Here is a 12,730-nt window from a genome sequence, read left to right on the forward strand (position 1 = left end):
GTTTGCTAAAGCATGTATCTCTTTGTGAAACAAATAATAAAATAATTTCACCTTTAACTTGATCACTTAATCACCTGTGGCTTTTATCATGAAATCAGATTTAGTTTATAGGAAGCAGCTCTTTCTTAAAGAGATTGTTTGAGTGAAATAAATACAACCTTATTATTGAACTGAGTCACAGTAAGCACTTTGTTTTAAAAACCACGGTGTTTTAGGAGGTGGGTAGGTACAATTTTAAACTTAGTATTTTAACCAAGTGCCACATCCAATCTTGTAACATTCTCTACCAAAAATCAAAGACTAATAATTTTCATATTCACATAAGTTTGGAAATTAGTGACCCCTATTTAGAAATGCTCAGTGTACCTGAGAGTATTAAAACCCTGTCTGGCAATTAAGAAACTCTTTTAGGGGTGCCTGGCTGGCTCAGTTGGTTAAGCATCCAACTTCGGCACAGGTCATGATCTCATGGTTCGTGAGTTCTAGCCCCGCATTGGACTCTGTGCTGTCAGTTCAGAGCCTGGAGCCTGCTTTGGATTCCGTGTCCTCTCTCTCTCTCTCTGCCCCTCTCCCGGTTGCACTCTGTCTCTCAAAAAATTGAATAAATGTTAAAAAAAATTTTTTAATAAAAAAACCTCTTTTGTTTTTTAATCTATCTATATATATTAAATTTTTTAGAGACAGTGCAACTGGGGGAGAGGGAAGAGGGAGAGAGGGAATCCTAAGCAGGCTCACGCTCCAACAGGAAGGTGGGGAGGAGGGGCTGCATCCCACAATCCTGGGATCATGACCTGAGTCGAAATCAGGAATCAAACCCTCAACCAACTGAACCCTCCGGGCACTGCTTAATCTAGATATTTTTAAGTTTTATGTTTGCATACAAATAGTTAAGAGTCAAATATATGCTCTTCTTTTCCATGTCCTGTTTTCCCAAGGAGAACAGGAGGAAGAGTTCTACCACTTTTCATCTTTTCTTTAAAAAATGTTTGTTTATTTTTGAGAGAGAGAGAGAGACAGTGAACATGAGTGGGGGGAGGTGCAGAGAAAGAGGGAGAGAGAATCCCAAGCAGGCTCCATGCTGTCAGCACAGAGCCTATTGTGGGGCTTGAGAGATCATGACCTGAGATCAAGAGTCAGTCGTTTAACTCTCTAAGCCAGCCAGGCACCTCATAGACTTTTCATCTTTTAACTGATTTTTTTGGTACCAACCTCTGTGTTGAGACAATAGAATTGTATGACTACTTCCTATTTTCTCTCTTTTTAAAATTCAGGTATACTTAACATACAGTGTTATGTTAGTTTCAGTGTGCAATGTATTGAATCGCTGTTCAACAGTTCTATACCTTTCTCACTGCTCATCAAGATAAGTATACTCTTAATCCCTTTTATCTATTTCACCCATCCTCCCACCTACCTTCCCTTTGGCAGACCACCAGCTTGTTCTCTATATTTAAGAAGCTGTCTTTTTGTTTGTCTCTTTTTTTCTGTTTGTTCATGTGTTTTGTTTCTTAAATTCCACATACGGTATTTGTCTTTCTCTGACTGACTTATTTCACATAGCATTATACCCTCTAGGTTCATCTATGTTTTTTGCAAATGGCAAGATCTTATTCTTTTTTATGGCTGAGTAATAGTCCATTCCATACATATAGACACACATGCACCACTTCTTTATCCATTCATCTATTGTGGACACTGGGGTTGCTTCCATATCTTGGCTATTGTAAATAATGCTGTAATGAACATGGGGGTGCTTATATCTTTATGAATTAATGTTTTTGTCTTCTTTGGGTAACTACTCAGTAGTGGAATTACTGAAACACATGATAATTCTATTTTTAATTTTTTGAGGAACCTCCATAATGTTTCCCCACAGTGGCTATGCCAGTTTGCATTCCCACCAACAGTGCACAAGGGTTCCTTTTTCTCCACGTTCTCATCCACACATGTTATTTCTTGTGCTTTTGACTTTAGCCATTCTGACAGGTGTGAGATGATAATCTCATTGTGTTTTTAATTTACATTTCCTTGATGATTAGTGATGTTGAGCATCTTTTCATGTGTTTATTGGCCATCTGTATGTCTTCATTGCAAAAATGTCTATTCACGTCCTCTGCCCATTTTTTAATTTGATTATTTGTTTTCTTGGTGTTGAGTTGTATGTTCTTAATATTTTTTGGATATTACTTCCTTATCGTATATATAATTTGCAGATATATTCTTCCATTCATTATGTCAACTTTTGCTTGTCGATGGTTTCCTTTGATGTACAAACCTTTTTACTTTGGTGTAGCCCTAGTAGTTTATTTTTGCTTTTTGTTTTGCTTGCCAGTGAAGACATATCTAGAAAAATGTTTCTATGGTTGATGTCAAAGAAATTACTGCCTATGTTTTTTTTCTAGAAATTAAATGGTTTTAGGTCTCACATTATGTTTTTAATCCATTTTGGGTTTATGATTATGTATGGTGTAAGAAAGTGGTCTAATTTCATTGTTTTGCATGTAGCTGTCTAGTTTTCCCAACACCATTTGTTGAGGAGATTGTCTTTTCCCCATGTATTTTCTTGCCTCTTTTGTTGTAGATTAACTGACATTACAAGTGTGGGTTTATTTCTGGACTCTCTATTCTGTGTGTTTCTATGCCAGAACCATGCTGTTCTGATTACTACAGCTTTATAGTATATTTTGAAATTTGAGATTGTGATACTGCCAGTTTTATTTTTCTTTTTTCAGATTGCTTTGGCTATTTTTGTGGTTCCATACAAATGTGACTTTTCTCTTGTCTTTATCTGTTGACTTCTTATTATGAAAGATGAGAATTTATTTAGCTTGCCCCCATCCCATCTCTCTGTCACCCTTTCACAAGGGTGCACATGCATATGTGTGAGCCCACTCACAATTCCTGCTCTCTCATTCATCCTGTAAAATTATGTTGTGACTTGGATTATATCAACATTTAGAGTTTATATTATTAAGATTAGGTAAATGTAATTTTTTTTTTAGCTAAACCACATAGAGTAATATGATTCCTGATTTGTTTTTGTACACTCTTTAATTTTTTCTGGAATTTATAATTACTGTTTGCTTAGTTTTCTATGTTTATTTCTATTTCAACCCCCAATTCTCTACCAGTTGAGTAAGTCTCTTCTAAGTATATTAATTTACATCAGGTTTTCTCTCAATGTCACCTGTTTGAAGCAGTCTTTCTGAGAGTCTTCTGACCTGTTCCATTCTGGACTGGATGCTTCCTTGTCTGGTACACAGCTGCCATCCTGAGATTTCCTTTCTTCATAAATCTGGAATGCTAGGTCTCCTGGGTTCTGATTCCCATGGCTTCCTCTTTCTTGGTTTCCTTTGTTTTGGTAGAGTGTCTAGAGAGACTTTGATATCTTTTGATAAAAGTATGTGGGAAGTTAGTTTTTGTGAACTTAAATATCTGAAAATATCTTTATTTTATCCTTACATTTTACTGTTTATCAATCTGTATTTATTTTGGTATACAATTCTATGCTATATTTCTTAACCTTTTTTTTTTAAAGTAAGCTCTACACCCAACTTGGGGTTTGAACTCATGACTCCGAGATCAAGAGTCAAATATTCTATTGACTGAGTCAGCCTGGTGCCCCTCTATGCTACAATTCCTTTTCCTTCTTAAGGAAAATGTTGTTTACAATGTAGCTGCTATAGAAAAACACACTCTTGTGTGTCTCCTCTATTTTCAGTACTCTACTTCTGGTACCTTTGGTCACTAACTGTGTGGTGGTTTTTACCACACCAAGCAATTCTATGATAACAGCTGGGTATCCTATATTTTAACTCAATTCTGACATTATCTACCTGAAGATAGTGTCAGAATCCACAGGTTAAGGACTCAGTTCCTCAAGACTGTCCCCCTCCCTCCACCCCCTTTAAATGTCAATCTTAAGTCCAGGTTGTTACCTGTGTATCTGACTAGTTATAACTCATACCCCTCCTCAGGTTCCTACCACCCCCTTCTCAGGTTTGATTAATTTCCTAGAGCCAGTCACAGAATGCAGGAAAACAATTTACTTACTAGATTACCAGTTTGATAGAAAGGATATTAAAGCATATGAATGAACAGCCAGATGAAGAGATAAATAGGGCAAAGTCCAGAAAGATCCTGAGCACAAGAGCTTCTGTCCTCATGGATGTGTTTTTGTTCACTGATCTGAAGGCTCTCTGAACCATTTTTGGGGGTTTTTATGGAGGCTTCATTACATAGGCATGACTGATTAAATACTGATCGTTGGTGATTCATGCAGCTTCCAGCCCTTTTCTTCTTCCCCGAGATTGAAGGGTGGGACTGAAAGTTTGAATGCTTTAATAATGGTTGGTTACTCTGGTAAGCAGCACCTTCCTTAAGGGCTTTCCAAAAGTCACTTCATTAACATAAACTCAGGTGTGGTTGAAAGGGACTGGTTATGAATAATAAGGACAGTCTTTACCTTTTTGGTTTTGGTGCTATTTCAGGAACCAAGGGCAAAAGACCAACTACTATAACAAAAGATACTTTCCTTGCTTTGTGCTTAGGAAATTCCAAGTCTTAGGAACTCTCTGCTAGAAATGATGACATAGACCAGAAATATGCTTCTTATTATAAGTCATAATATCATAGCTGCTTTTGAGAAATCCAAAGCAATCTAAGTTATGATTCTTTGTATATGTCTATACCTCTAACCTAAATTTAATTTTCCCTGATATTCTTAGATTCCAAATAAAGTGCCTTAGTGTTTGCCTATTTTTATACACTATGTGGGTCTTTTTAATCTAGAAACTTATGTCCTTCTATTTCTTCAAAATTTCATTGATGATTTTTTTCTTTTCTCTTTACTTTTGCCTTCAGGAACTCCTGTTCTCCAAATGTTGGGCCTCCTAGATTGGTGGCTAATTATCTTACCTTTTCTTTCCTAATTTCTGTCTTTTTTTTTTTTTTTGCTTTACTTTCTGTGAGATTTTCTCAAGTTTATTTTCACCCATTGTATTGAGATTTCCCTTTTTGCTATCATGTTTTTATTTTTCCAAAGTTCTTTTTTGTTCCAAAAATATCTTTTAAAAATAACATTCTCTTCTTTTTTATGGATACAAAATCTTATCTCTGATAATATTTCATTTTCAACAAAATCATCTTTGTGCAGAACCTGTTTCCTACAGGTTGAGGTTGTTTGTTTGCTTACTTCAGGCCTATTACCCATATTAGAGCTTTCCCTAAATCTGTGCTAATTCTTGAGTGCCTGATCATATTTAGGAGTGGGAGACTAAAATGCTGAATGAATGCTCTGAATATGTGGACAGACCTATTGACTGTGGATGTCACTGTAGGGTGATATGGATGTGCTAGTTTTATATCTTGTCTTCTTGTACTGATCAGACCTCTCGGATAAAGGGATCTCTAGTCTTTTGACTAGAGGGTAGAGACTTTGGAGAATCAAGTTGGGAGAGAAGACTGGCGGGAAGGGGGTTCTCAACACACAGAATGTTATGTTAACTCACTCCCTCATTTTCAAGGTACTTCTTTCTTCAACTGTGTCCAGTGTCCCCAAATCCAGAGACCTTTTGATTGATCTTTTCTGGAGAAGAAACCTCCAGTCTTCTGACAGCATTGGGTGTGAGAGCAACCACCCAGCAACACAGAGTAAGGAAAGATTTAGGGTTATAAGTTCTTTTAAAACATTTTTCAAACAAAATAAATCTCAATGTGCTATTGCCCCTTTACCCAGAGTTAGGCCACACTCAAGGTTAAGGGCACAGTCCTCCAAGGCTGTCAAGTGAGCCCAAGACTTCTGACAACAGCTGCAAATTCAAGGGTCTCCAGGGATATCCTCACCTTAAAGCAGCTGATTATAAATTTAGGGATCCTCACAGACTCCTTCAGATTTGATAATTTTATAGATCAACTCACAGAACTCAGAAAAACACTATACTTGTGCTTATAATTTTATTATAGCAAAATAATACAAATCAGAACCAGCCAAAGGAGGAAATAGAAAGGGTGGAATCTGAGACTGAGAAGGTTTCAACTGCAGAGCTTCCACATCCTCAGGGATACATTACCCTCTTGTCATTAATGTGTGACAATAGTCATGGAGTATTGCCAACTTGGGAAGTTTGCTTGAGCTTCAATGTCCATAGTTTTTATTGGGGCTTCATTACTTATACATGATTGATTGATTGATTGCTCTGGTGGTTGCTCAAAGCCTGAACTCTTTAACCACATGGTTGGTTTTTCTGTCTGGCTAGCCCCCATCATGAGTCACCTTGTCAGCATAAACTGTCAGGTGTGCTCTGAGGGGCCCACAATAAATAACAAAAATACTCCTACCATTCTGGAAATTCCAAGGTACAGAGGTTACCTCCTAGAAGTCAGGACAAAGGCCAGACTTCTCTTTTTGTAAAGTTAATTTTTCTCTCTACACTCTTCTTTCTTTACTTCAGAGGTACCTGGTTCGACCAGTTCCAAAATGCTTAAAGGATTCTGAAGTAAACTCAGGTTGGTTCTTTGTTCTCTGCTCTTCTGGGTTAAGATTTAGCTTTCTTGAGTCAGCTAAAGAATTTATCACTTGTTCATACAATTTTCTGTTTCCAAAAAGATTATTGTTTTTCCTCCCATTTTTGAATGTTCACGTTAAAAAAAAGAAAAAGTCCCAAATAAAAAATACCTCTGCAATGGTGTTAGTGGGATTTCTAGAGGAAGCAGAATTAGATATTCAGTTTGCTATCCCTACCCAGAAGTCACCCAGAACTCTCAATTTATTTGTCAGAATTTATTCAACTTCTAGTAGAATACCTATTACCACTAGATAAATAGATACTGAGTTAGCAAACACTTGTATGTTGGTTTATTAATACAGACAACTAATTTAGACTTCAGAATCTTTAAAAATGACTGTCCCTATAAGGCTCATTTCCTTTCTACTTTACATAATGAGGTCACAAAAGATAAATAGCCTCTTATCACTTATTGACTGGGGATAAAAATATAGGAATAGAGGAGGATCTTTTAACTTCAATGTTATCTATTTTTACAATATTTGAATTAATATATATTAATTTTTAATTAAAATAATTTTAGAACAGGAAAAAGTAAAAACATTGCATAAAATAATCCTTATAAAATTTCCACTTCACATCTATGATACTAGGGTTAATGGAGAACTAAAAATGGAGAAATCTTTTTATATTTAATGGAGTAGGTAGGACAGAGCACAGAACTCCCTTAATTACTCTGATCTGAAAGTCATATTTGTAGGCATCTTTTCTTTTTCTGTAGGCTTCCTTTCTTTTTCTTTCTTTCTCCCACCCACTCTCTTTTCTGGACCAGAAAGAGGTTTTTAAGCTTATGTTTTTTTATATTAATGAAGTCTACCTGGAAAAGAGGATGTTAGTCCTCTCATAATGCTGATTTCTCATTTCGTTTTCTTGGTAAATAAGTGTAGATGCATTGATTTTCCTGTCCCATTTTAGAATACAACTGCAATCCTTTTCTCTTCTTTACAGTCTTTTTCAAGTTTCTGCTTCCTGTGAGATTCATTCCAAACTCCTTCCTAGCATGGCCTTTGCAGTACTCTTATATTATGCCCACAACTTACTTTGTAGCCTTGTCTGTTTCTGGTCCCCATCAAGCTCCCATTTCCTCTCAATGCTGAATTATTTGTTGATTCTCTTAACTTGGTGTAGCGGCATTCTCCCAGGCTGGAATTGTTTTCCCACTTCCCTTCTACCCCTGCCCACCTAAATCATACCTGTTTTTACCAGCCTATCTCAAATGTTACCTGGTTCAGAAAATATTCCTTATCTTTCCTCCTTTCAGGATTAATCCCAATCCACTAGGGCCTTCACAGGGCTTTGTTTGCCTACCTCCTGCTTGTGTAACAGGTATCAGTGGGTGAGTGTGTGTGTGGGCTTGGTGGGGAGAGAGTGGAGGGAGGGACAATTATAATATTGTCCATATTATAATTTCCTTGAGGGCAAATATGATGAATCATATATACACATAATACCTTATATAAAGTTGATTTTCAGTAATGTCAGTTTTCTTTCTGTTAATAGCATTGACGAGAGCAGAAGTAGTGTAGATTATGTATTAGAGTTTTACAAATCCATTTCCTCTCAAGACGCTTTCTTGAACAGTAGAAAAGTAGCTGCCTAACAGTTAAAGATGATTATTAGCAACTTGGGATGAGAGTAACAAATATGAACACTCATCACTGAATCCAGGTCCACGCACTCATGAGCATGGGCACCATTTGCAACTGACCGGTTGATGCAGCCAAGTGAATCTCTGGGTGACAGGAGCCGACTGCTGTGGTGGGGGAAAGAAAACACAGGAGTAATGACTAGACGAGTCAATCTTGGTGTCCCTGCCACAGGAGAAGGACTTGATAATCAGGGTGGAGGGCTGGGGAGTAGGAGGAGAAGCCAAGGAAGGAAGATGGTTTGATGAAGTGTGTTATGGCTGATGGAAGACTCTATGCTCTGGGTGAGGGAGTTAGTGGTGACTGAAGGGAGACTGGGAGAGGTCCCTGTGTGATTAGCAGCATATAATCAACCATCTGCCTGGGGACACAGTTGTGCACAGAGGACATATTAAAGAGGGAAAAAGAGAGAGGGGAAACAGCAGTGATAACACCAAGAAAATCGTTTTAATTGCAGAAGTCTGTCAGGGACCCACTATTTACATGTTGTCGCCCCCTTCCCTCCCTCCAAAGTCCTTCTCGCGGATATCCTATCCGCTTGCAGGCTGTTCTGTTGTGGCAGGAGGATTAGAAAGTGAGACTAATCTGGGGTTATGGCAGTGATCTCACTAAACCTTGTTACTCCAGGTGAATGCTGCAGGGCTTGGAGCCAGGAAGAGGGCTAAGGAGAAGGAGGAAGCAGCCAGTGATTATGGAAACTTCCTTAGGAGCATCTTACAAAAACCACCCTTTATTTTTCCCCCCAAGAGCAAATCTAACTTAACACTTGTCAGGAACTCTTAGGCTCTCATCTTTAAGAGCTTAGAGCCATTTAAAGTTTCCTAATGTTTGACCTCGCAAGAGGCCAGGAATGTACACAGGCAGCAAGATTTAAAACCGGATAATGAATTAGAGCCTCATTCGTCTAGGTAGGCCATGACATTTAATTCAGCCATTTATTAAACTTGTTTTTGTGTTTTCTTCGCAGAGCCTGATTCTAGAATGCCGGAACCAGATACAGGGTACCCCTCTTAAGTTTATTTCTTTTTCCTTAATGTAATCAAAGCATAAGAGCTTAACCTTGGACAAAAATGAAAACATTCCAGTGGAACTTTTTTTTTTCCTTTCAAAATTCAGTGTCTCTATAAATAGGTTCTGTAAAGGATGATTATGAGAACATGAAAGAGATGAAACGAGGAGGGAGGAAAAAGGATCCTCAGTGATGCCTAACATAATTTTCTCTGTCTCAGTTTTGTAACATGTGCGTAGTAGCAAACATATCTGTTAATTTGGCTAGAATTATGCTTTCATCTCTCACTTGTTTTTAGGGACTAGGCAGAGCACAGAAAGATTGAGAGCAAGTATTTAGGTTTGGGTTGATTTACATGGATGGTAGAACTGCCTCTCACATGATACACAGCATGATGTTCTTTACTTGGAAAGAGCAATTTCTTCCTAAGAAAGGAAAGGGGGCCTGACCCTATTCCACTCAGATTGGCTTTGTCAGCTGGTTATGTTAATGTAGTACTATTAATTTAATTATGCATTTATTAATTTATTCTGCTTTAGGATTACTCAGTTTTTAGGGTATGTTTCGTCTTGGTTCTTCTGAACTGTGACTGGATGTGTTCTGTCCACCCAAACACTCTTTTCCATAGTGATCCTTGTTTTGGCAACTGTCTCCTTTTTCTCTGCTCACTTATCACGGCTTGTTTGCAAAAGACCCAACTGTAACCGAACAGGCCTGGAGCTTATACATTAGTTTCCAAATAGGGACAGCGGAGTAGCCTTCTCTTTTTAAGAGATTTGGGCTACTAAGGACTTATGAAGCTGGTGCCCTGCAGACTCACCAGTGTCCTGCTGGCATGGAGCAGGCCTGACACCGGCCTTTATCTTATTTGGCCACAGGAAGAGAACCCGAGGGGGGTGGAGAAGGAGGAGCCAGACGCTTAATCCCGAAGGACCTTTAGGGACAAAAGCATTTACAGTGAGTACATACGGCAGATTTCTGGCTTTTCTATTCTTTTATTTAAGAGAGAAAGATTACTAGAGAAGGGAGAAGGAGGTGGGCAGCTTTGATGGCTGTGTGGCTGCATTTTTCGGTCTCCTAGCTTGGTACAAGAACACTCTCTGATTGAAATGTGTCTTATTCAAGTCGAATGCATTCTGCTAATGTCAGGTTTCAGCTAAAAACTTGTGGACTGTCAGGAAGATAGCAGAACTGGTCCGTGTCAGTAAGCAATTTGTGGCATGTTTCTTCTGTTTCTATAGGATGATAAATAGAGTATGGTGGGAAAAGCCCTCCCACATATTTAAAAAAGAAAAAAAGAAAAAGCTTTTAAATCTTTACCGCTTGCAGCTCTTGCACTTTAAATGTTGAATCTTCTTTGGATTTGTGGAAAGGGAAGGATTTGATTTATGTTATTTTTAACAGCAGCTGGGATAAAGGTGGTATTATCTCTAATGCTGGAGAGGTGGCCACAGATAATTACTTGATGGGGGAGGGGAAGGGGAGGTTACTGGTTTCCAAAAAGCTGGTTGATCACTCCTGTCACACATGCACCTTTGGAACCTGAGTGAGTGGGTGGGCACCTGGGCACATTTGGGTCATTGCTTTCATCTGTATCGTCTGTTGTCTAGTGGCTTTTTAAAAAACTTTCTCTGTGCCTGGAAAGGAATCTCATTTTAAGACGCCTTGTCAAGAAAGAATACAAAACTTACAGTATTTAGAAGAACGTATAATAGACCTGTGCTGAATTTCCTACTATTTGCATTCAAATAGAGTAATTAATTCAATGGAAAAGCAAGCTTGAATAGGCATGATAGGGGCAGGAAAAATATACATAAAGGTTGTTACTATAGGTCTCTACAATGTGAAGCAGTTTTCCTTTAAATTATAAATTTATCTTTGAAATCAGATGTGATTCTGTGAAAATCAAAAAGAGATTGGTTATCCATGGGGGCATATTAAATGTGAACTACTAGAATGGAAATTTAAATGTTTATGGTAATTACTTTGCATGAAAATGGATAATTAATCAATTTTATGCCACTTTCCAGGCTTGCTATGCTGTTACAACACAGGCAGTATTCCTTTCCCAGTGGCAAAGGTATACTAGAGGGAAAATAGAGATTAAAATAAAACTTGAGTAACCCCTGCTTTGCTTTACTTCTCTGAGATACTGAAGTTTTCTTGTTTATACTGTGCTCAGTTAAATATAGAAACATCACATCCAGGTTGAAATTTTATAGACACAGGAAAATTTTGCTTTGCGGCTTGAATATTAGGTTTCCTTAGCATTTACTCATGTGTGATGAACACCAGCTACATTTTTGTATAATGTTTTTATTTTATTCTGTGTGTCCTCTACATATACAGCCACATCTCTGTTGTCAGTCTTTCGTTTCAAACTCTGAGAGAATCTCCCATATTTGTTTCTCTGGGAAGAATTAGCAACACATAATGTGTTAATAATGATTTATAAAATGCATTTGCGTGGTAATACTTTATTTCATTCCATTAAGTAGGAAAATCTATTGATGCTGTTCATGTGCTTTGTTAAAATGGAGGACCAGCACTTGGTATCTACACAGCTCTCAGTATAGGCAGGATGATGCTATTTTAATGGCTTTGGAATCTCTGGAAAATAACCCAGGGTAATCACAGATTTTTATGGTCTGATGGGATCTCATTAATCACCTAGTCCAATTTTGTCATTTTACATATGACGAAACTGAGACCCAGAAATGTGGAGCATCTTGTCCCACATAAAACTGCACTGTGCCTGCTTAGTGCACAGCCTGATGGTATCTATGGAAATATTGTATATTAGGACATAAATTGCTTTGAGTCGATTTTTTATATGTTCTTTAGTTTATAGTAGGATGTATATTCCAGAGAAGGCCCTGTGTTGATTCAGGAGTTTCAGAGAAAACACAATGACCAAGCATCATTTTTCAGTTATGCAGCGTGCTTAGGAGAGATCTGGGGTTGCGTGTGTGAGTCAGTGTGTGGGTGTGGCAGAAATAGTTCACTGTACACTACCCTGGCATTTAGTTTTCTGATTTGGGTGAATCCGGTTTCTTATAAGAGGTAACCATTGTGATACCATTGTCTTCTTCATTTAACACCAGGTCTATGACCTTCCATTGGAAACCTTTATTAACCTTTGTGTATCCGATTCCTTCTCTGGGATTGTGATTCTAAACGGATCGCCCAGAGAGCAAGTGAATTGATTAAAAATTTAAAAGTGCTTTGAGAAATCAGAACCAGAGCCTGTCTGAGGCTAGGGTATGAATAAGTAGATGGCAGCTCACTCTTCCTGGACTTTTATTGCTTCTGAAGTTTTGATATCTCTTCATTGTGTTTTTTAAATAGCCAGGTCTAGGGGTGCCTATGTGGCTCAGTTGGTTACGCTTCTGACTTGGCCCAGGTCATGATCTCACTGTTCATGAGTTTAAGCCCCCCAGCAGGCTCTGTGCTGACATCTCAGAGCCTGGAGCCTACTTCGGATTCTGTGTCTCCCTCCCTCTCTGCCC

The 12,730-nt window shown here is 38.1% G+C and overlaps 1 protein-coding gene across 10 annotated transcripts in view; it reads left to right on the top strand.

Annotated features, from left to right (window-relative positions):
• AKAP6 (A-kinase anchoring protein 6) overlaps positions 1-12,730 on the top strand; it is a 554,906-nt gene that overhangs the window by 166,148 nt on the left and 376,028 nt on the right. Inside the window, exons 1-3 of one of the 10 annotated variants that reach the window (XM_042989544.1) lie at positions 5,572-5,652; positions 6,453-6,507; positions 9,180-9,213. The exons of the other annotated variants lie outside the window; for them this stretch is intronic. The gene's annotated coding sequence lies outside the window, so the exon portion shown is untranslated. Of the gene's footprint in view, positions 1-5,571; positions 5,653-6,452; positions 6,508-9,179; positions 9,214-12,730 lie in introns of those variants that run through there. 10 annotated transcript variants of the gene reach the window in all.

The sequence above is a fragment of the Panthera tigris genome, chromosome B3, assembly GCF_018350195.1.
Source record: "Panthera tigris isolate Pti1 chromosome B3, P.tigris_Pti1_mat1.1, whole genome shotgun sequence".
Taxonomy (NCBI): domain Eukaryota; kingdom Metazoa; phylum Chordata; class Mammalia; order Carnivora; family Felidae; genus Panthera; species Panthera tigris.